The sequence below is a fragment of the Natator depressus genome, chromosome 8, assembly GCF_965152275.1.
Source record: "Natator depressus isolate rNatDep1 chromosome 8, rNatDep2.hap1, whole genome shotgun sequence".
Taxonomy (NCBI): Eukaryota; Metazoa; Chordata; order Testudines; family Cheloniidae; genus Natator; species Natator depressus.
In genome coordinates, this window is record NC_134241.1 from 22,290,500 (window position 1) to 22,313,188 (window position 22,689).

Consider the following 22,689-nt stretch of genomic DNA (forward strand, 5'->3'; position numbering starts at 1 on the left):
AATTGGAGCGCTTGCAGAGAAGAGCCATAATTAAAAAATTCTAATTACAAAATTAGAAAACCTGCCTAACAGTGATAGAAGCAAGGAGCTCAGTCTATTCAACAAAGAGACTGAGGTTAGTTAAGGGGTTCCTTGATTACAGTTTGATTAGATAATGGGCTGTTCAGTCTTGCAGAGACAAGTATAATCTGATCCAATGGTTGGAAGCTGAAGCTAAATTCAGACTAGAAATCAGGCATACATTTTTAACAATAAGAGTAATTAACCACTGGAACAATTTACCAAGGGTGATGGTCTACCACTGAAAATTTTAAAGTCAAGATTGGATGCTTTATTAAAGACACACTCTAGGAATTATCTGGGGGATGTTCCATGTCCTGTGTTACGCAGGAGGACAAACCAGATGGTCCCTTCTGGCTGTGGAATCTCTAAATGTCTCAAAACAAGTCACCCCTCAGTAAACACTTAAGAGTTAAGAGACAATGTCTGAACTATGAGCTTTGAAAATTCTCTACTTCCTGACTCCAGCCAACTTAGAGAACTGGTTTTGATGAGCAAGGCCAAAGCCCAGGAGCTCACAAGAACAAAGGAACTCTTGCTGGATTAAAAGGGACTCTCTCTCAAGAGATTGGGAGATATTTGGGGGAATCGGACTAAGATGTAGGCACTTGCTGAGGTGTCTGAAAAAGTTTGCCCTGTCTAGGTTGCCACGAGGGAATGGCAGGGCTTTAGGTAACATAGACACGAGTGTAGCCTGCATGTTTTTTTAAAATCCTCTTTCTATAATGCTTTTTCTTACTGTTAAAATGAAAAATACTTTGATTTCAAGAAGGCCATCTGGTCACTGCACAACACTGGTTGCAGACCCCCAAAGGGAAGAATCACGGTAATCTGAATTCTCTTGGACCTGCAGGTAAGCACAATTGATCAACAGGATGCTGGAGCCCAGCATGCCGCAGCCCAGCACTATCAGCAGGAGACTGGTGGAATTCCACCTGAGGATAGGTAAAGGGCTGGCACCTGAGGGGGTGCCTTCAGAGAGACCACAAAGGGGAGGGACAGAAGTGCAGCTGGCCCTGTGACTGTGGCACTGAATTTGCTGTGTCTGACTCTAGTGTCCTCAAAAGAAATCAAGGCAAAGCAGCTGATTTCAAAGGCAGGTTCAGAACCAAAATACTTTGATTATAAATAGCTTTGCAATGCGCTTCAGAGTGATTGGGGAAAAAGAAGACATAGTCCCTGCTCTGAAGAGCTTTCAACCTAAATTAGATAAACTTAGAAAATGAAGCTAGATAAAGAAACGAAGTAGAGAGAGAGCACAGAAATAATACTCAATGTGTATGTATTACTTTTCATGCATTTGCTTACATGTTGGAGGTTATTTTTACTATAGCTCATCCTTCCATTTGAGCATCACAACTTCCTCTAGTTTATTTTAGCCAGACACATGGAAAGAGGTTTCCACTGTCTATACTACGGAAACCACAACAGGAAAAGGAGGATTAACAGGCTCCATCCTCAGCTACATCTGAGATCTGGCCCCATCTGAGGGCTGAGAAGAGGTGGCAGAGGTACAGTTATGCCACCTTCCCACACCCTTGCTATGCTTTGGTCCCTGACATACATTAGAGCAGCCAGAGGGTTATGTCAATTAGTCATTTGATTGGACGAAGATCAGGTGGAACTTCTTGCATTTTGGTCCCACCTCCTGGTTTTCCCATCATGCAGCTTACATGCCCTCATGCTACAGGAATTCTCAACTGCTTGCTTAAGGCAGTTTAAAGTCCTTTCTGTGCTGCTGTTGCGGGGCAAGATTAAGCCCAATGACACTATAATTGTCTATTCATCCTTGTTTTCCTGTGACAATTATATAGGTACAGATTGGAGGGAACTGGATAATACATATTGTAGAGCACGGTGGGGTGTGTGAGAGAGCACTGCCAATGATCTGAGAATGGGAATCCCCAAATGCTTGCTGCTGCTTTCTTTCCTTTTTTTTTTCCCTTCCTCCCAGACTTTTCTATTTGTGCACAGTTGCTGGGATCCAGTAGCTTACCAATGAGGTCAAGCGCGCCTGTTGAAGTTATTACCCAAAGTAGGATTTTGTATTCCTTCAAAAAAAAAACTGTGAAGCAATTACAGAGAAGCAAAAGATGTTAATGGACATTGTCTTAGAACCAGACCAATATGTGCAAATATCTTACCTACATTGACACACAATTGCTTCCAGGGGGAATTTTGAGTCACTGTAAGTACGTAGAATTCATGGCCCACACAGATTTTTTTGCTTACTTGCAGAAAAATGACTTCTGATGGGGAAGGAAATGGAAGCTGCAAGAGTGGTCATGTGCCTACTCCCTGGCACTGCAGACTGTTGGTTTGGGCCCAGAGCAGCCAGCAGAGACGTGTGTTTGAGAGAGACACTCTGTCCCTCTCGCTCGCTATTGCAGCATGCTCGGCATGGAGGGGCAGGGCTTTGGGATATTTCTCAAGCGTTAGGCGTGGGGAAGGCTTTGCTCCCTTAAGCAGAGGAGAATGTAGCAGCTTGCCTCCTTAGTGAATTGTTACCATTGTTCTTAGTGAATTCCCCCAGGAGTATAAAACGTGTGTAAAAAATTTTAAGGTTCCTTTACATTGCCAGAATGGTGTAAAGGGGCCTTATTATAAAGGACAATATGGCCTTATAAATGCTTTTGGTGCTTTTAGTGATTAAAACTGGTCTAAATTTTTGGACTGAAAAAATTTCCTGTCAAAATGTGCTCCATGAACGATTTGTGACTGACCTTTTTGGAGATGATCAGTACCCAGTATAAATTATGCGTTTGAGTCCCCAACCTTCACGTGCTCTTTAGCAGCCTATGATTTAACACTAAGAATATGGCTGCATATATTTGTTGACTAATAATTAGAGGTAAAGGGTCAGTACTAGCTACATTACTATTATACAGAGGGGGTTTGGTGATTTCCTCCAATGCTCCCCACTCCCACTCTCCATCCATTGTATTGTAGTTTAAATAAATTACCAAAATAATTGAAACTAGCTGGATTGTATTGCATTATTTTGAAAAAAAAATGCAGAATTTTAAAATATTGTGCACAGAATTTTTTTTTTTTTGGTGCAGAATTTTTAGGCACAGAATTCCCACAGGAGTAACATAATGGCTTTTCATAGTCTATCATTGTGAGGCTATAATTAGTGATTCTCTTCCTTGCAGATTAATGCCTTGATTCATAGCTTTTATCATCCGGTTCTGTGTACAAAACAAGCTAATGGTATTCTTTTTAAAACTGCTGTTTTATTTACTGATCTTTGGTCTAAATCCTTAAACTGATTAAATATCGATCCTGTTGCACTAAGTATCAAATTACCGTGCGAGCTGAAATAAATCTCATGTTACTGAATTATGCAAATGGGCTCATGGACTCTCTATAATGGGCTCTATTTACAGGTCTGCCACCTTTAGGGAAAAACAAATCTTATAATGTTGAAGTGTCTTTAGCTGGGGAGAAGGGGCCTGCACTGACCGCTCTGGAGGGTGAATGCATCTTCTTTGGCATTATTGTGTGGCCATGTGGCCTGCCACTTCTACCATTTCTCAGCTGCAACCTGAATGGACCACCCATCCTAGGGTTATAAGGGAGTTCAGGCCTTCATTGTTCATTCAGTCTGTGACCTTTCTGCTGAGATTGCCAATGAAGATGCTAGTTCTTCTGTAATGTGATGGCAGCTTTTGTGATGCAGACCTCTAGCCACTAGAACTGAACTGAGAAAAAAACAAAACAAAAACCTCCGAACACCACCATTCAGTTCACGCAGGCTGCTGCACAAACCAACCGAGTTGGGAAAGACTCAATCACTTCCAGCCTGGGTCAGATCTGAAGTAGCAACCTAGAAGTGAAAGGATTTGCACCTCTTAGTGAGTCACTGTTAACTGCAGGGCTAGCATCAAATCAGGCTGAAACTTCCCAACCCACAAAGTCTCAGCTGATAAAGCCCACACTCTGTAAAGCTTATTGAGAGATTTGTAGCTGGGGTGGCAGTGGGATCTGTTCCCTTTCATCTTGCATTGCTGATGGAGAGGATCAGTAAGATTGTGTTCTGCTGGCAGACCAGGGACATGGAGAAAATGGAGTCTGGTACGTTCCTTTGCTGAGTGGAAAATCATTACGGTTGTTTTTATTATAGTAACATTTGGAGTCATTAACTCCATTGTGCTAAGCGCTCTACAAACACATAGTAAGAGACAGTCCCTGACCTTAAGAGCTTATGTTCCAGATAGACACAGGAGAGGAGAGGATACAAGCACAGAAAGGGGAAGTGACTTGCCCAGGTCATACAGTAACAAGTGGTAGAGCCTCCCATGTATTCACTAGGCCACACTGCCTCTCTGTAGACCACAAGAGATGTTCTCAAGCTGATTTATTCTCCTCTTCGAGAAGTTCTCCTTTCTGAAGTTGGTCCAATAAAAGATATTACCTCACCCATTCTTGTCTCTCTAACATCCTTGGACCAACCCGGCTACAGCAACACAGCATACAACAGTGGAAGTTATTCTCCTCTTGACTTTCATAATGCTGTCATGTGAACGGAGCCTCTTTCTGATTTACTGCCCTATCCCCTGTGATAAGTATTTCAGGCGGTGCTAAGCACCCTCCTTTCTCATTGATTGCAATGTGAATTTAAGGCGTCCAGCATCTTGCAGGAAGAAGCCTAAAATCTCGGAGTCTTTAGGGAGAGCTTCTAAAAATATCCCTCAAGGTACTAGCCATGCAACTTTCAACAATGATGCAATTTTTATCACTTCTAGATTGAAGGATGTGCTTGTCCCAAACCTAAGGAACCAGGTGGAATTTACAGCCACCATTTCATCATCAGGCACCTAGATACAATGATGACCGCTGCATTAGAAATACTGATGTGAACACATCCTATAAAAATGGAGTTGCAAAGGTGACTTCAAGCAAACAAATTATGAATCAAGCTTCAAGGAAGTTGGAAAATTAACCCTAAAAGCAACAACAACAAAAAACAATTCCTGGAGAGAACCTGGATCTGCAGGACAGTCTGGTGAACATTTTGCACTGAAATCTGTTTGGACATTAAAACAGGCAGCGGATTGTGTCTGGTTACTCTCGTTCATATGGGCAGTTCTCAGAAAAGGCAAAATGCAGACATCAAGCCTTTTCCGTCCCAGTAGATGGCTTTTTGTTTCCTTATCTCAAGTCCCTTTAACCATTAAGGTATTTATACCATGAATGTTTCTGCAAGTTCTCTTTCTTCCCCTGCATTTATTATCTTTTATACTGAATGATCTCAGGGTAATTAATCCTAATGCTTCCTCCTGGATGCGATCCCATCCCAAGGTGGGGCTGTTTGCTTTCTAGGAGTACTGCATCTCGCTCCAGAATTGAGAGAAGCGATGAGTCAGACAGAAATTACCCTCCAAATTACCACCCTCCACAAACATCCCTCAAAACATCTGCAGTTTAATAGATAATTAATTTGCCTTCTTTCTCAGTCCCCACTGCTTAACAAGAATCTCCATTAGCTGTTAGTGGCATAGGGCCTTTGACACATCTAACCCTCAGAGAGGAGTGGTGCATAGATACATATAGATATAAACAATAGTCAGTTCATTCCATTAGTATTTATTTAGTATTTGCATGAGAGTAGAGGCCCGAGACCACAATCCATTGTGCTAGGTGTTGTACAAACACAGAGACACAAATAAAAGGCAGGCCCTGCCCACAATCTAAATAAGGACAAGATGTGGCAGATGGGTGTTGAATATAATTGGGGGAAGAAAAGGAGAGAGTAACAGGAATACAAGGTTTCATATATTACAATTTGGAGGCTTCACTGGATTTTGTTCCTTTTAAAATAATATTACTTGAATTACTACTAGGCCACATGTCTAGCCAGGTTGCAGTGTGGTCCATTAAACGCTCCCCTAGTTTGGGAGTAGGGCATACATAGCGGGCCATGGAGAGGGCTTCTGGTTTTTGTTTTGTGTTTATTTTTTGGCAGCTTTTGTGCCTTTCAGCTCCTTCAAAAATGGATTTTTATTGGTTTACTTCACTGCTGACTGCATAAATATCAGTAAAAACTGGTTGTTTCATTAGCAATGAAATAAAGTCTTTTTCTTCAAACACCCACATAAAAGCTTTTTAAAGCAGTCTCAAGTAGCATTGGTTTCCTATGGGCCCAATTCTCTCCTACCCTGGACACTGTTTCTTCATTCACAACACCTGCAAAAGGAGTGCAAAATGACGCCACACCAGATGGTAGCATTTTAAACCCACTTTGCACTTGTGTAAATAACTACACAAGATGCAGAGCAGTCGTGAATCAAGTCCTATTCCGGATGTGTAACTTGCACACACAAATGACTTACTACGCCGCTGCTTTGTTTGATCCAGAACTGAGCCATGAAGACAAGTATCAGGAAATGATACAGGCTGGAATGTACAGCAAGCATTCTGAACAAGGTGTGAATTCCACTTCAAGTCCCTGTAAGGGAAACTTGCCATCTTCTGTTTTTCTTTCCCCTAGCAGAACGCTCCAGATCCTTTATAATTGTTATCCATGGAATATTTTTCTCTAGTAATTCCTTATCTGTAGACCATTTACTAGAACATTTTGGTAATTGAAATTCTATGCTTCATTGGTAGGTTCGAGATATGAAGTGCAGGTCAAAGGTTATTTGTTTTTTCCTGGTTGGATGAGTTTAACTCTGAGAATCAGATGCCCAGCTTACATAGTACACAATTCAAATTTGCTTTCTATGCATCTTGTCCAATATTCACTGAAACTAGCTGTTTCCATGAACTTTCCTGACAGTAAACTTGGTTGCTAGAAAATTCCTGGCAGGTGAGCCCTAAAGGAGCATGAACACAGTCAAAGAGCATTTGTTTAAAAATGTGAGTGCACTTTTGTAGAATTTTTGGGCAGTATTCACTCAGCTCTCATTTTCAACAGTTTTGTAAGAAGAAGAAATTATGCTCTAAGTGCAGCTATTTTAATGTATTTTAAGACAGAAAATGGAGGTTGATAGCTTTTATTGCGAAACCAAATATCAGTACAGTCACTCTTTTCTCTCCAAATTGTTAGTGTAAGGTCTCTCCTAGCCAAATCGTTCCTGATAAGCAGGCATTCAGCTACCTCAGGAGAGTCTTTTTTTTCTCTTGCCTGCCTTTGTCACGTAGGGCTTCTCTGAACAGGGATGTTCAGGAATGTTAAGATGAATTAACTGAAGGTGTGAAGTTAAAGTGCATTAACCCCTTAGTCAATCGCTCTTCTTCAGAAGTAAAGTGGCCAAATTAGTTTGCTTCAGGTTAACGCTCTTTGAAAGATTAATGTGCTTAGTTTCTCTGTGCCTCAGTCTCCTGCATCTGCAAAATGGTGATAATAGCACTTTCCTACCACACAGAGGTGTTATGAAGATACACACATTCAAGATTATTACAGTAATGGGGGCCATATAAGTGCCTTAAATAGGTAGAATCGGGCAATTCTCTGTTAAGGATCACCTTTTGGCCAATCCTTAGCTGATGTACATTGGCATCAATCCACAGTGAAGCACCAGCTGAAGAAGACCTGGCCCTTTCTACTGAAACAAAATAACATGTAGTTGCAACCTCCAAATGACTATAATTATTTATCTGAATATGTTTATGCAACCCAGAGGTGAATGCGTGTTACAGGACCCTTGCTGTGCTCTGCCACAGAGGATGTGAGTAGTTACATCACACTGTAGAGAACTTTGGCTCTTTAGCTGTAGCAGCTCATGTGCGTTTAGCACTGGAGAAGCCAGGTTCATTCTCCCATGTGCTGGCCAAGAAGGTGGTGGTCACATTCACTTAGCATATCTGTTGCTATTTATAGGTAACATAAAGTTCCCACACCCAGCGTGGCTTGGACTGAGCAATGTTTGCTGGACAGAAGGCCGTTGGTTTTAATGGGAGATTGTTTACAGCTTTGAGGCATGGCTGAGTGGGAAATTACAATCTGTAAACATTGCAGAGAGAAGAGCGAATACTATTTATTCAGCAAAATAACAGAGCAACAGTGGGGCTAGTCAAACAGCAATTAACAACAGGTTGTGCTATAATTAGTGACTCAGTTTCAGCTGGCTACCTCTTACCCACGCCATCAGTAAGTCATCAAATATTGAGGGCTAGTAGAGGAGCAAATAAGTATATCAGACACAGTGAGGAGTGTTTGGGGACATGCGAGCTCCTTTTCTTTTCCTTATTTATTCTGGCAATTATCGTAACAGAAGGGTTTTGAAGTGGCACTTGGTTCTCTATTACTTGCATGAAATCTTGAACACAGTCTCCAAAGTGCTTTCTAAAGAGAATAAAGCACCTTTGAAAAGAGCTTCAGGTCTCACTGATTACAAAGGAGTATTCTTCCCACTCCTTCATTACATTGGGGAACATAATAAAGTTGTATTTCTCATGCATAGGTGTATATTTTACACCTTTGGGTTGTTGGTTTTTTTGTCCCCGTAGCTGCTATTGTGCAAATTATCTTTCCATAGTTCTGTTCGCTGAAAATCTTAGCTAGATGGGCTCTGAGATTTCAGTACTTTATCACTAAAGGGAAGATGCTTGATATCAACATCAGCTAAGTGTTCAAGGATTGTTGTTGTATTTTTCTTTTTAGCAAGTGAATTTCTATGTTTAAGAAAATGAAGGATTGATAGCTCTGGCTAGAGGCAGCTGAGTAACTACTGGGTAAATTCCATCCATCTCGCTCTGGCTAGACCACTCAATCCTGACATGTAACATCTCATGTCCTCCTAGCCTCAGATCCCCACAGAGCTCTACCAATGCGTCTGAATCCTCCACTACTGCCCTTCCTGTCCTGGACCTTCCACAGTTTAGCCAACATACCTCAATCTGACACGCTGTTTTAGCACATCATCAGAACTCACAGATCTTGACTCTGCCTCTGGCCAAGTTCAGCAGAAACCTGACGAGGCTGTAGAAATATTTTTGGGCAATGTCTCTGTTTGTCTGCTATGCAAACAGTTCTCACAGTCACTCAGACGTTTCTCTGTGTGATTCGGTATGATTAAAATCTGGCCCTATAGTCCAGTTGGCCAAGCTTTGTGCGCCCAATAACTACGGTTTTGGCAGCCCCTCTGATGTCTGCCAATGGGAGTCACTCTACCTTGAATGGTCAATTAGAATACGTGCTATAAACAATCTGTTCCACCTTTCATTTAGCCGTGATGCTTGGAGTACGTTTCCTAGACCTGAGGAAGAGCTCTGTGTGGCTCGGAAGCTTGTCTCTCTCACCAACAGATATTACCTCACCCACCATTTTTCTCTAATGGGAGTCTCCATCAGTGTGATCTAGGTGCTGCTCTGTGCAGTGAGAATTGGCAAACCCAACGCACACTGAATTGATGTCAGTGCTTTCAAAGAACATGTCCATAGAATCCAAGTAATATCACCAGAGATGGGCATTTGAGGGCAGGGGAGCTGGAAGAGGGGCAGTTTGCACAGTCGTCCTTGCAAATCTACATGATACCCTCGCCCTCTCCATGAGTGTGAGGGAATGGAATAGAGCCCCAGACCCTGCACTCTCACAATGTAGTTAAATCTACGTCCCTTGGATCCAGTTGATGGGTGTCAAGACAGAAAAACCGGCAGGAACCTCTGAACCCAGCCTCTCATATTTCCCCCCCCCCCCATAAAATCCCTCTTGCAGCCCAAAGCCCATTATGGAAACCGCTCATGGACATGGATCCTGAAAATTCCCTTCATTATCCAAACCCTCAGTTATCAAGACTGATTTGTTGCTACAAATTCCATTCAAATCCTCAAGGGTTTTGACTTTGTATCAGCATCCCTAGAGAGCAGTTCATCTTCACAGAGGTCTATGGACAATGAATAACCTTCACCACCTCCTATGAGGTAGGCAGGTACAAGTATCCCTATTTTAGACCCCAATCTTCTCCCTGAAGAAGACACACAAAGTGGCCTGCTCAAGACCAAATAGGGAGTTCTTGTCAGAGCTTGGATTAGAAGTACAGGAGTCCTTGGCTTCCAGTCCTGTGATGTGTCATCATCATAATTACAATGAATAATCGCAATAATAACCTGCATGTAACACTGTGGGTCTATATGGTACTTCCCAAAGAGAATGAAGATATGATATCTCTCCTGAGGAGTATATATCTAGACTACACCTAGAAACACTCTCTCTTTCCCAAGCACATCTCTCACTACGTGTAGAGACAGAAATTTTACACTTGCTGTTCCAGTTGTGATGTAATCACATCCCCAATCTGTTTGCATCTCATTGGGACTTTGGCTGCATTCTGTCTGGCTCAGACATTTTTATTACTATTAGACCTTTGATGTTTAGTCCTGTTGAATTTTCAGTTCATTATTTTCCCTGTGTCTCGCCCTGCAGATGTAAAATAAACAGACACATTAGCAACCCAATGCATCAACAACACACAAAGAGATGCTGTCACCTCACCTGCTGCACGTGGTCTCTCAGGGGGCAACAGAGTGGGGAGTGTAATACAGAGTCTAAGCACTGAAAAAAATAACTGAGATTGATGCACTGACTAAGGTCATTTTCCAGGAGTTATTAGCATCCTGTGCTGAGCTAGCCTTGCAGCTAGATTTGAAAAACCCGCCTTTGTGAAAGTGCACATGCCTGTCTATGTACTGTCTAAGAGCAGAGAAAAAAATGCCATTCATTGAAATGGAGACTAAACCATACTGCATTTTTACCTGCCAGATATTTAATGCCTGGGGCCAAATATAACCGTTGCCTAGACTGCTATTTCAAATGGTTGTCCATCCAGGCAAAATATATACAGGTGCATGTCCCATTAATTTCGGCAAGGAGAGGCAGTGTGGCCCACTGGAGAGAGCCCTGGAATGGGAGTCACGAATCTTGAGTTTTCTTTCTGGCTCTGCCCTGGATATACTGTGTGATCTTGGGCATATGGCTTCCCTTCTCTGAGCCTCAGTTTCCCCAGCTGGAAAATGATACTGACTCATCCTTGTGAAGAGCTTGGAAATCAATAGATTAAAAGAACTAGGTGTTATGCAGCCTTATCCAGTTTCAACAGTATAGCACATTGTGCCAGACAGCAATAAAGCCAAGATGAAACAACATTAATAAGTTAATACTAACTCCACAAGACTTGAATCATCCACCTAGTCTCAGTTCATTGAATGGATCTATTTGCATGACTAAGGGCCACTCAAGGGAGTGAGGGTTTGCAAGACACAGACTTTATTTGGAGATAGCTATCTGAATGCCATCTGTCTTCTGAACTCATAATTAGTGTATTTTTAAATCATGTCATATGGTAAAGGCTGATTCCTGCAGTTTACCCACCCCAGGAAAGAGCTGCAGGATTGGTCCTTCGTGGGTGAAAGGTACATTGGATTTTTAGAATTACTTCACTTTGAATAGTGTAAAAGAATTGGCTTGGCAGGGGGAAGGTGACTGTAATACACTGTCTGCCTTCCCTGACCCGGAGTCCTTCAGAAATAGAAGGGTCTCTAAGCTATGTCAGCTGCAGTGGTCCTGCGGGGACTACAATGCTGGTTGAGGATCAGGTAGAGCTCCATGAGCTCCAGTCTTCCTGCCACCAGCTATACCTCTGGCCTGTGGCTCTCCACTGCTATAGAGAGTGGGAGGAGTGGGCAGCACAGAGCTGGCCACTCCGGCTTTACACTCTCTGGCCAGTGCATCACACTTAGCAGCCATGGGATTTTAGTCCTTGTTCTTCAGGGTTTGAGTTTTATTGCTTCACTATAAGAGCTCAGCATATAAATTTGGCCCTATCCCCTGACCCAGGGTCCCCTTCAGGAGTCTATCTACTCCCTGCAGGTCTCACTCCCGGTTCCCAGGCCCTTTGCCTTGCAATTAAGGCAAGTCTCTTCATTCCCTTTGGCTGGAGCTTTCCTCTGACAGACTGGTTTCTAGCGTGCTCTCTGCTGGTCTGCACTCACAGACCCTCTGCCCAGTGGCTCAGGAGAGCCTCTCTGCTCCCTCCTCATCTCTTGCTCCCTGAACTCAGGCTACACTTTGTATCCCACCAGGCCTGGCTCCGAATCACAATCTTCTACCCTATGATCCTGGGACTTATTCCCCTCGCCTGGGAAGATGGGCTGAGCTTGGAACATGGTATAGCTCAGCCCCAGTCCCTTAAATGGCCCACTCATCCTGTGACACTACATCAGTGGCATCCTTGTTTGCCACTGTAGGGCAGTTTCCTGGCTGCCAGAGCAGTACAAAGTGGCCACATTAGGGGCTGGGTATTGAGCCTGTGATGCTCATCTTAACAGCTTCCTCTTAGGAAATATTGTGTAGTATGGTGGTTGTTCTCTGATCATGGGCAGATAACGTCTAGGCTTTCCCATAGCCATTTATCCTCCAAATTATTAATATTTACAATGACTGAACAACAGTCCTTGCTATAAAAACATTTGGAAGGATCACTATTCTTAGAGAGGATCAGAGAAGTATATGGTAAGAAAGTTTCATTAAAAATACCCCACACGTTTTCTGCTTACACATTTTTTACCTTTTCCCACTGACATGAACTTCTTAACAGCTGCCACAGACCTCTGTGTATTTTTCTCTTTATTTGTTATAGCTCTGGAGAAAAACATGCTCTGTTTGGAGTTCGTGATCATTTTAGCTCCCTGATCAGCTAACCCTCCCCACCCCGTTTTAGTTTAAATAAAGTGAACTATAAACAGAATGGGTTTGTAAGATTATGCTCACCCAATTTTCTGTCTGAAGAATCCTTTTAATGGAGGGTGAAGAAATGATAGCACAAGTGTGAGTCTGTTTGGTTAGTTGCGTGTACCATGGCTCAGAGCTTTGGCGATTCATCTCAACTGAATGCTAAGATCAATTCAAAAACCAAAAACCCAGTGAGGATGCAGAATATTTAGCATTGAGGTCATGCAGTTTTACAGTTCAACAAGAGCGGTGTCAGAAGAATTCTTAGGGAAAGCATCTGTAAGATAACTTCTGCTGCAAAGTTGTCCCTTCAATCATGCCCCAAAACACACAATTATCAGGTTGGTCATCCAAAATTAATAAATGCATTTTAGAAATACAAGGTGAATGAGATAATATCTTTTATTGGACCAACTTCTGTTGGTGAAAGAGACAAGGTTTCACACTTACACAGAATAGAAGCAGCACGAAAGTTTATCTGTGTCACCAACAGATAATGGTTCAGTAAAAGATATTACTTCATCCACCTTGTCTCTCTAATATCCTGGCACCAACATGGCTACAAGAAGAAATTAATTTTAAACAGTTCAAACTTTGAGCTTAAATTATTTGACAATGTTCTTTTTGAAAGCTATAGGGCCAGAGAACCTCAACAGGTGTAATTCAGTTTAGTTCCACTGAAGTCATTACTCAGAATGAGTTGTTGTAAGATATTTCCAAGGGCCTGGTCCTACGTAAGGTGACCAGATAGCAATTGTGAAAAAACGGGACGGGGGTGGGGGGTAATATGCGCCTATATAAGAAAAAGTCCCCAAAACCAGGACTGTCCCTTTAAAAATGGGACATCTGGTCACCCTACCTATGAGAAGCTAAGTATTGTCATTTCCCACTCAATTCAGTGAACTCTAGAACCTCAAAGAAGATGATTGACACCTCACAGAATCAAGCCAAAGGTCTTGAGCTTATTTCCTGCTTTTGGTTGCCAAGCTCTTAATCTAGCTTGTGACAAAGATAGAAATGTTCTGTGTTTGTACAATGGCTAGCACAATGGGGTCCTACTCTATGATTAGGGATCCTAAATGCTATGGTAATGCAAATAACAAATAATAATGATAACAAAGGAGCCAGGATAACATTATTACAGCCCTACAAAATTGCAGTCATGCATGGCATCTTGATGGAAAGGGGTATGCTTCCAATATTGTGATGGTGCTAATAGGACGGAAAGTGCAAACATGAGCTAAGCTATCATTGTCATTAAGATACAGCTATATCATGCTCTCTGCAGTGAAGTCTGTGCTCCTGTGGAAAGTGAAATCAGGACTCCTTCAAGATTGTGATCTGCTTTGACTCTTTGTTCCTCTTTCTGGCACTGATGAGGCAGAGCTATGAAGGGGGGCTTTTGACACAGTGTAAATCAATCTGTAACTGAAAAGGAAAGGAGACAGGTACTGCTTGCACAGCCTGAAGGGAGACTAGTAATAATAACAACAGTAATAATACATTTTAAAATGGCTGGACTGTGGGTGACTCTGGGCTCTTACACTCTTTCTATTTCAAATCAGCACTAGGGTAACATTTTCGTTAACTATTCTTTCAAGTGTGGCAATTGTTGGACTGATCACTTGTGACACTTAGAACAACATACTTTGTGACAGGGTTGGGCTAGATGGCTACAGGAGAGTGATCGAAGGCAGATATATTAGCCCCAGATTAAGCAGGTTCCTTTTCCCTGGGTAAGGTAACAGGGGCAGCTCCAGAAGAATCAAGAATTTGCTGGAACCAATTAAGGCAGGCAGGCTAATTAGGACACCTGGAGTCAATTAAGAAGCTGCTAGAATCAATTAAGACAGGCAGGCTAATCAGGGCACCTGGTTTAAAAAGGACCTCACTTCAGTCAGTGGGGGGTGCGCAAGGAGCTGAGAGTGAGAGGGTGTGCTGGTAGAGGACTGAGGATGCTATCTGGCATCAGGAAGAAGGTCCTGTGGTGAGGATAAATAAGGTGTTGTGAGGAGGCCATGGGAAGTAGCCCAGGGAGTTGTTGCTGTCACACCGCTGTTACAAGAAACACTATAGACAGCTGTGAACCCAGGGTCCTGGACTGGAACCTGGAGTAGAGGGTGGGCCTGGGTTCCCCCCATCCCCACAACTCCCTACTGGATACAGGAGGAGTTGTCCTGGACTGTGGGTCCCACCAGGTCCCTGGCCTGTCCACCGACCCACTAGGTGGATCAGCAGAGACTGCGGGGATGGTTCTCCTTCCATTTCCGGATGCTGGCCAGTGATGAGGATAGCTGAGTGAACGGCAGGTTTGAGCCACTAGCAAAAGTGGCCAAACTGAGGGCTGCTGTAAATCTCTGAGGCGAGCAAATCTGCCAATAAGCACAGGACCCACCAAGGCAGAGGAGGAACTTTGTCACAACTTGTGTTCCATGACAGGATGGATGCTTTCCCCAGTCTAAGTGAGAGATTCCCCGGCTTGCTCCCTCTGTTCTCTACCCAGCGTTGACTAATAAGAAGTGTTGCTTTATAGACAATAGACCAGATTCTGCTCTTGATTATACTGGTGTAAATCTGGAGGCAATTTTATTACTCCACCTTCACATCTGTGCTGGGGGGAGCAGCATTTGGCCAAGTATGCCTTTTGCAATACTAACCTCTGGCACAAGGCTGTCTCTGAGTAAAGTTCATTTTAAATATATGTTTTACCAAATAATAATTTATTACAGGTAATTGATAATAGCAAGGTTTTCATAGATTCATAGATACTAAGATCAGAAGGGACCATTATGATCATCTAGTCTGACCTCCTGCACAACACAGGCCACAGAATTTCACCCACCCACTCCTGCGAGAAACCTCTCACCTATGTCTGAGCTATTGAAATCCTCAAATCATGGTTTAAAGACTTCAAGGAGCAGAGAATCTTCCAGCAAGTGACCCGTGCCCCATGCTACAGAGGAAGGTGAAAAAACTCCAGGGCCTCTTCCAATCTGCCCTAGAGGAAAATTCCTTCCCGACCCCAAATATGGCAATCAGCTAAACCCTGAGGTTCTCAGCTATACAAGATAACAACATACAGCTGCATTGAACTGCAGTAAGCCTTGGGTTATAGTACGTATACTTGCGGTACTGATGTAATAAAAGTGCTATCAGTCATTTATTTTACTCAGTCCATCTCATTTGCTCCATCTTTCCTTCAGTACCTGCCATTAGATTTTTAAGCTAGTGAGTGTTTCCATTTCTCTTAATTCGTTCATTCCACATTTCTGCAGTGGGTGTTTTCTTTTCCAGCTAAACAACGAAATACATTTAATTGACTGCAGTTACTACCTGTCTTTTGTTTGATTTGTTGAATATGTTTATCTGCATGGATGTTCTTGCAATTCACCTTGCAATGCCATCCAGTTACTCTGGTTATACAAAGGAGGGGAAATTTACAACGAACTACAGATAAAGTTTATGACAAATGTCAGTGAACCAAAATGCCATACAGTAGCTCTGAAGTTTCCTTATGACTTTCCAGCAAAGGCCGACTCATTGGAAAGCTGCACTGTAATGTCCCTTTTAATCCTTGTTCTTGATAAGGGGGCAGTAATAGTCTGCATGAGTGCAAACAAAAGAATTTAGTAGAATGCCTATCTATGTCTCTGTTATCATCACACATACTTTCATTGCACTCAACATTCTCTTCTTTCCTCCCTTCACTAGTTAAGCCTTTTACATCCTGGTCTTTCTAAAATATTCACAAGCTCAGTCTGGCAGTTGGATCTTGATATGATCACCGGAAAGATATCCAGCATCTACCTTTTCTGCATCCACATATATGCTAGAGCAGTTTGACTATTGTTTAATAATAATTTTCAAACAGTAATAGTGGTGGATTTTGGAATATCTTAAGTAATAATAACAATTAACCACATTACATGTATAGATTTGCTTCCCATCCAGAGCTCTTTAACAAATTTAGGATGGTACATACACAGGTATCCTGTCATGTGTCAGTGGAATGCAGACACCTCTGGGTTGAAACACAGCAGCTCTTTAGCAATGCATAGCAACATTATAATAAACCAGAATTCAGCACAGGAAATGAAGAAGAATCCCATGTCTAGCTGCAAATGCAGGGAGTGTTTGAGGTTTTTATCCTATCATCCCTAATGAAAATTCGAAAATAAACCTCTCTCAAATTCATGATTTTAAAGGATAAAATCATGAAATTGAGGGAAATATTTCCTCTATCATTAGCACTGCCATAAATATAAAGGGAAGGGTAACAACATTTAAGTATGCAGTAACATCAAATCCCCCCCCGGCCAGAGGTACAGAATCACTTACTTGTAAGGGGTTAATCAGTTCCATTAACATAGTTGGCACCTGACCAGAAGGACCAATGTGCTCTTTTGTTGTGTTCCCTCCTGGGACAAAGAGAGAGACCAAGCGCTTAACCAGCTCCTACTGAAATGATACATCTAAAATTACAGAAATTGTAAGTAATAGCAAGGAAATGCATTAGATTATCTTTTGTTTTAGCTTGTGAATTTTCCTTATGCTAAGAGGGAGGTTTATTCCTGTTTTGTAACTTTGAAGTTGAGCCTAGTGTGGAATCCTCTGTGTTTTAAATCTTTTTATTACCCTGTAAAATTACCTTCCATCCTGATTTTACAGAGGTGCTTATTTTACTTTTTTTTTATAATAAAGTTCTTCTTTTAAGAACCTGATTGGTTTTTAGTGTCCTAAAAACCCAAGGGTCTGGTCTGTGCTCACCTTCTTAACCTATTGGTTGGTATATTATTCTCAAGCCTCCCCAGGAAAGGGGGTGAAGGGGCTTGGGGGGATATTTGGGTGCGGGATAGGACTCCAAGTGGCCTCTCCCTGTATGTTTGTTTAAATCACTTATTGGTGGCAGCAATACTGCCAAGGACAAGGGAAGGAATTTGTGGCTTGGGGAAGTTTTTGACCTAAGCTGGTGGACTATAAGCTTAGGGGGTCTTTCATGCAGGTCCCCACATCTGTACCCCAGAGTTCAGAGTGGGGAGGGAACAGTGACAAGCGCATATTAAATCTATATATCTGTGCACACAAACAAAAAGCAAAGATTTCTGCAACCAAGTATGAGAATTTGAATATGCCTGTGGAAAGACTTCAATTGATGACGCGCTGAGATTTGGCAGTTGACAGCACAGCAATGCAGTATTAATTCCAAGTTTACATCGGCCTGTAAGATGCTTCTTATGTGTCTAGCATACAGTCTCAGAATTCTTGTCCCATATTCTCTGTGCTGGGGGAATTGGCCCGAGAAAACAGGAAGCTAAGTTGCATCCATTCACTCGTTGTTATGGGATGACTATTTTTTTGTGTGATCACAAGTAGAACTTAGGTGTTTTGTTTTTTAAAGTGAAAAATAATTTAGTGGGGACGTTTCAAAAGAAAGGTCTTAAGGGAGTGGGTCAGGTGAGCCTTAGCCCACAGCTTCAGTCTCCTGTAATGGGAAGATGGAGGAGAGGGTTGTGAGGTTATTCACATGCCTCAGTTATCTCCACCTTCTGTTTCTCTGTTAGAGCTAGAGAGGGACTTGAACTCAAATCACACCCCCAAACCCTATGGGCTTGTCTACACTACAGGTTATGTCGGTATAATTTATGCCGCTCAGGTATGTGAAAAAACCACCCCACCCCTCCAAGCGACATAAGTTACGCCAACCTAAGCGCCGGTGTAAAAAGCGCTACGTCAGTGGGAGAGCTCTCTCCCGTTGGCATAGAGCATCATCACCAGATGCAGCTGCGCTGCTGTAGCGCTTCTAGTGTAGACTAGCCCTGAGGTGGTGAGGATGGGGACATAGGACTGCTGGTTCAGTCCCACCTTTAGTTTTGCACCTGGCCTCTATATTGATAAGGGAGCTGAACCAAAACCCCAGATCCAAACATTATTAATGTTTGTTATTTGTGGTTCAGTGACTCCAGAGGTTTCAGCGAAGGACTGGGGCTCCATTGTGCTAGGTGCTGTACAAACACATAGTAAGCAACAATCCCAGCCCCAAAGAGCTTACAATTGAAATAGACAAGCCAAACAAAAGGTGTGGAGAAGGAGGGTTATTATCTTTCTTTCCACTGATTCCCAGAGAGATTAAGTGCCTTAACCACAAGACCACCCTTCATCTCTAGCTCCCCTTGAATTAAACTTTTAGAGGGAGGTAGAATCTAGATCTGTCTGAATGTTGCAGCTGCAGCCCATCTCTAGTTCAAATGAAAATGAGTTTTGAGACTCCTCACTGAGCATGAAAGCCTGCTCTCTTTAACGTGTCTGAAATGATCAAGGTGCATAGTCCAGCAAGCAAGAAACTCAGGTGTAAGTTTTCAGTAATGTGATTCAACACTTCTGTTGTCAGCATCTCAGGAGTGACAGAATGTGGAATTAGAAGGGCTTGAGTGGGATGGAAGGAAATTGGATCCAGAATGTAGCAGTGTCTCACTTAATCAGTAGCTCTCAAGAGAAATATCTGGCAGGATTTGCTCAGCTATTACTGTTGTGTGTGGTGGGTAGGACATTTTGTTCTCTGCCAGGCAGACCCATGCTACTAAGGGGCAATTATTGGTAGGAGCAACCAGGCTTGCTGCAGCAAACCAAATAACTTTGGTGAAGAGGTAAGAGGCACTCCTGACAAAACATGATTGGTTTGGGCAGGGCTCTCTCTCTCTCTGTTTTACAGTCTTTGAGAAGACAGTTTGTATTTCTTAAGGGCTCTGAATAAAGCTTTCCTGTGGTTTCTTGTAAATTGGCTGTTTGTTAGGGAAGATATATTTATTTTTCCAAATATTTCCCGTCTTGGACTTCCCTCTGCATCCTTCCCCCAATGGGGCTGATGCAAATTGCATTGGAGAGGGGGTGAAGTGGGGTGGGGGCTGCCATGGTACTGGATGGGTGAGACAGATGATTGACTCCAGTGGGTCTTGCTTTGGCCAGCTGAGTGGGTTCTGATGACCTCAACACTGTCTCCAAGGTACTCTTGCCCACACTTGACACTTGTTTCACCCCCCCCCCCCCGCAAATCAGTGTCAGTCTCCTTTGCAGCCTGTGAGGATTAGGGACAAAGCATTTACTTTGTGCTCTTAGGTGGCAGCAGTAGTTAATGTAGATTAAAACAGGAGGAGGAGCTCTCACCTCACAAGCCAAGCAGGGAGAGCTCTCACTGTTCTTAGTGGCTAGATCCAGAGAGGAGGTAGAACTTTAACCCCTAGGTGGCAGATGCTCAGGAGTAACATTTTCCTGAGCGTTGGCTCAGGGCAGTAGGAAAGATGACTCCTTAGCTGTTGTCGTTAAGTGGATCACTCAGATGAGTGGGTCTTTACTGTTTCGTTACAGTTTCTGACAGTCTGGAAGTCCCCCATCTAAAATAAAACAAGACTCATTTAGACAGGAGTACCCAACAGGTGGAAGAGATGCAACCCAGCCCTGACTCAATGCAAACCAGCAGCAAGATGTCTGAAAGAGGAGGGCGTGCAAATGTGGTGGAACTGGAGTCAGGATCTGGAAAAGATACATTCTTCTTGGATCACGTTAAGCATGGCTTGTTCACTGGCAGCTCGAGGTAGATAGAATTTTGGCTACATGAGAGAAGGCAGAAGGTGATCTTGGCTTCTATAACCATTTCTCTTGGCAGTGGGAGCAGATTCCGTAATTCAGAAACACTGCTCATGATCCATTATAAATTAAACATTTGGAAGAAGAAGCTACTTTGGCAGGGCTACAGGAACACACAGGGCTCTATCATGCCAACAAGGGAATCTCTGTAAGGGACAACAGAAGAGATACTTTCTGTATATAGCAGAATACATAATGGGGTGTGTGGTATATGATCGGCACGAGTTGGAAAGGACACATTATCCATGAGTGACAGAGAAGGTCATGCTAAATGAGCATCAATTAAACCCTTTAATACCACACCACATTGTGTTCTACGTGTGTTGTATGTTTTACAGTAAAACTGTTCGGAAGAATTTTTAAAAATATTATTGATGCTCTTTTCATATCCTCCAAGGGTCTCTAGATGCAATGAGCCAACTGCATTGGACTAAGAGTGAGAGAAAAATGATAACTAGTCCTATTTTAGAAACCTCTAAAGAGTGACCTGAAATAGCTAATGAAGTCACTGTTTTAAGGCCCTGTACATCAGGACCTTTCAGGGCTAGCTGGAAGTGCTGTACCCATTAGAATGTCGCTAATCTGTCCTTTTTGGGGGTCTAAGACTGATGATGTTCCTAGCCCTGAAAAGTTGAGAGATATCGGACCTGAAACCTGTCACTGGTTCAGGTCTGAATGTTGTCTGTTTCCACATTTATGGGGGAAAGGTAACATTTCTGTGAAAGTTGGATTTAAAATGGGGGAGAGGGAGACAAACTGTTTCAAGGTGTTCAGAAGTTAGGAATATTGGAATGTGTCTTGGGCGGGAATAGATTAGAGGGCAGAACGTGGGTAAGATTGTAAAAGGTGTATGACAAATTAATTTCCCACACAATTCCACAATTTATCATACGGATAAGAACATAAGAATGACCATATTGGGTCAGACCAGTGGTCCAGCTAGTCCAGTATCCTGTCTTCTGACAGTGGCTGATGCCAGGTGCTTCAGAAAGAATGAACAAAACAGGACACTTACTGAGTGATCCAGCCCTTGTCATCCAGCCCCAGCATCTGGCAGTCATAGAATATCAGGGTTGGAAGGGACCTCAGGAGGTCATCTAGTCCAACCCCCTGCTCAAAGCAGGACCAATCCCCAATTTTTGCCCCATATCCCTAAATGGCCTCCTCAAGGATTGAACTTACAACCCAGGGTTTAGCAGGCCAAAGCTCAAATCACCAATTATAGATATAGAATATGTCTGAAAAATGTGCTGTTTACTTAGGAAAAAGTCTGATTTTCAGCTCAGTGAAATGCTGTATTCTTTTATTTATGTCAATCTTATTTATCAGGATAGCAGCACTACAGTTAAGGCTCATTTTGCATTTTCAGGATAACTTCTGGGTTTTGATGACTTACTTATTAAGATATTTATGGTCCTAGCTCCACCTTGGTAGATTAGTTTCCATGCTAGGTGTGACTTTTTCTTATTGTAAATTGTAATTTTTAAATATTTGAAGCTTTCTTTGAAAAAAGTATGATTGGACCTTAATGTCGGATATCTTATTTTTCCTCCCCACAAACTACAGACCGAAAATCATCTTCATGTAGGAGGTATAGTTTTGCAGGCAGTTAACAATTTTGGATGGACTTTGCATATTTAAAGGTTTACCAATGCCTGAAGTTAAAATTCAAACGAGAACTAAAAAGGGCAGAAGTAACTGTTGTTTGAGCAGGGACTGTCTTTTTTGTTCTGTGTTTGTACAGCACCTTCCACAATGAGGGGCCTATGACTGAAGATCCTAGGTACTATGGTCATACAAATAAAAAAATAAGTAAATATACTTTAAAAATATTGTGAACAATTTAAATGTGGCTCAAACTATTTGGGACTGAAGAATCATTTACTCTGGTGAGAATTTTCTTCATTGTGATCTGGTTATGTTGAGAGATCACAGATCTATGATGACTCTCATTGTACTGAAACTGTGAGCTTTGCATGTTTCAAAATGATTCCCAATTAATTTCTTAGTTGCTGCTCTAGCAAAGCGACATGGGGGGCAGGAGTATCACAAGCAGGTAACTATTTATCCCTTACACGCACCCACACTTACATTTTGATTTAGAATTGTAACCAGTGTGGATTACAGTGAAGGAATTCTGTAACTTCCTGCTACTAAAGCTATTTTTAGTAGCTACTTTAGCTACTAAAGCCACTTTTTGTCTGTGTAGCAAAAGACCAGATTCCTCCCTCCTTGTCTGTGACAGAGGGCAAGTTCTAAAGAATAAAGGTAAATCCTTTCAGATTTTTTCTCTTTGGAGATTTCAGTAAAAATAA

At 42.4% G+C, this 22,689-nt stretch overlaps 1 protein-coding gene across 4 annotated transcripts in view; it reads left to right on the forward strand.

The window, feature by feature from the left end:
• HTR4 (5-hydroxytryptamine receptor 4) overlaps positions 1-22,689 on the forward strand; it is a 210,516-nt gene that overhangs the window by 37,288 nt on the left and 150,539 nt on the right. The window lies entirely within an intron of this gene.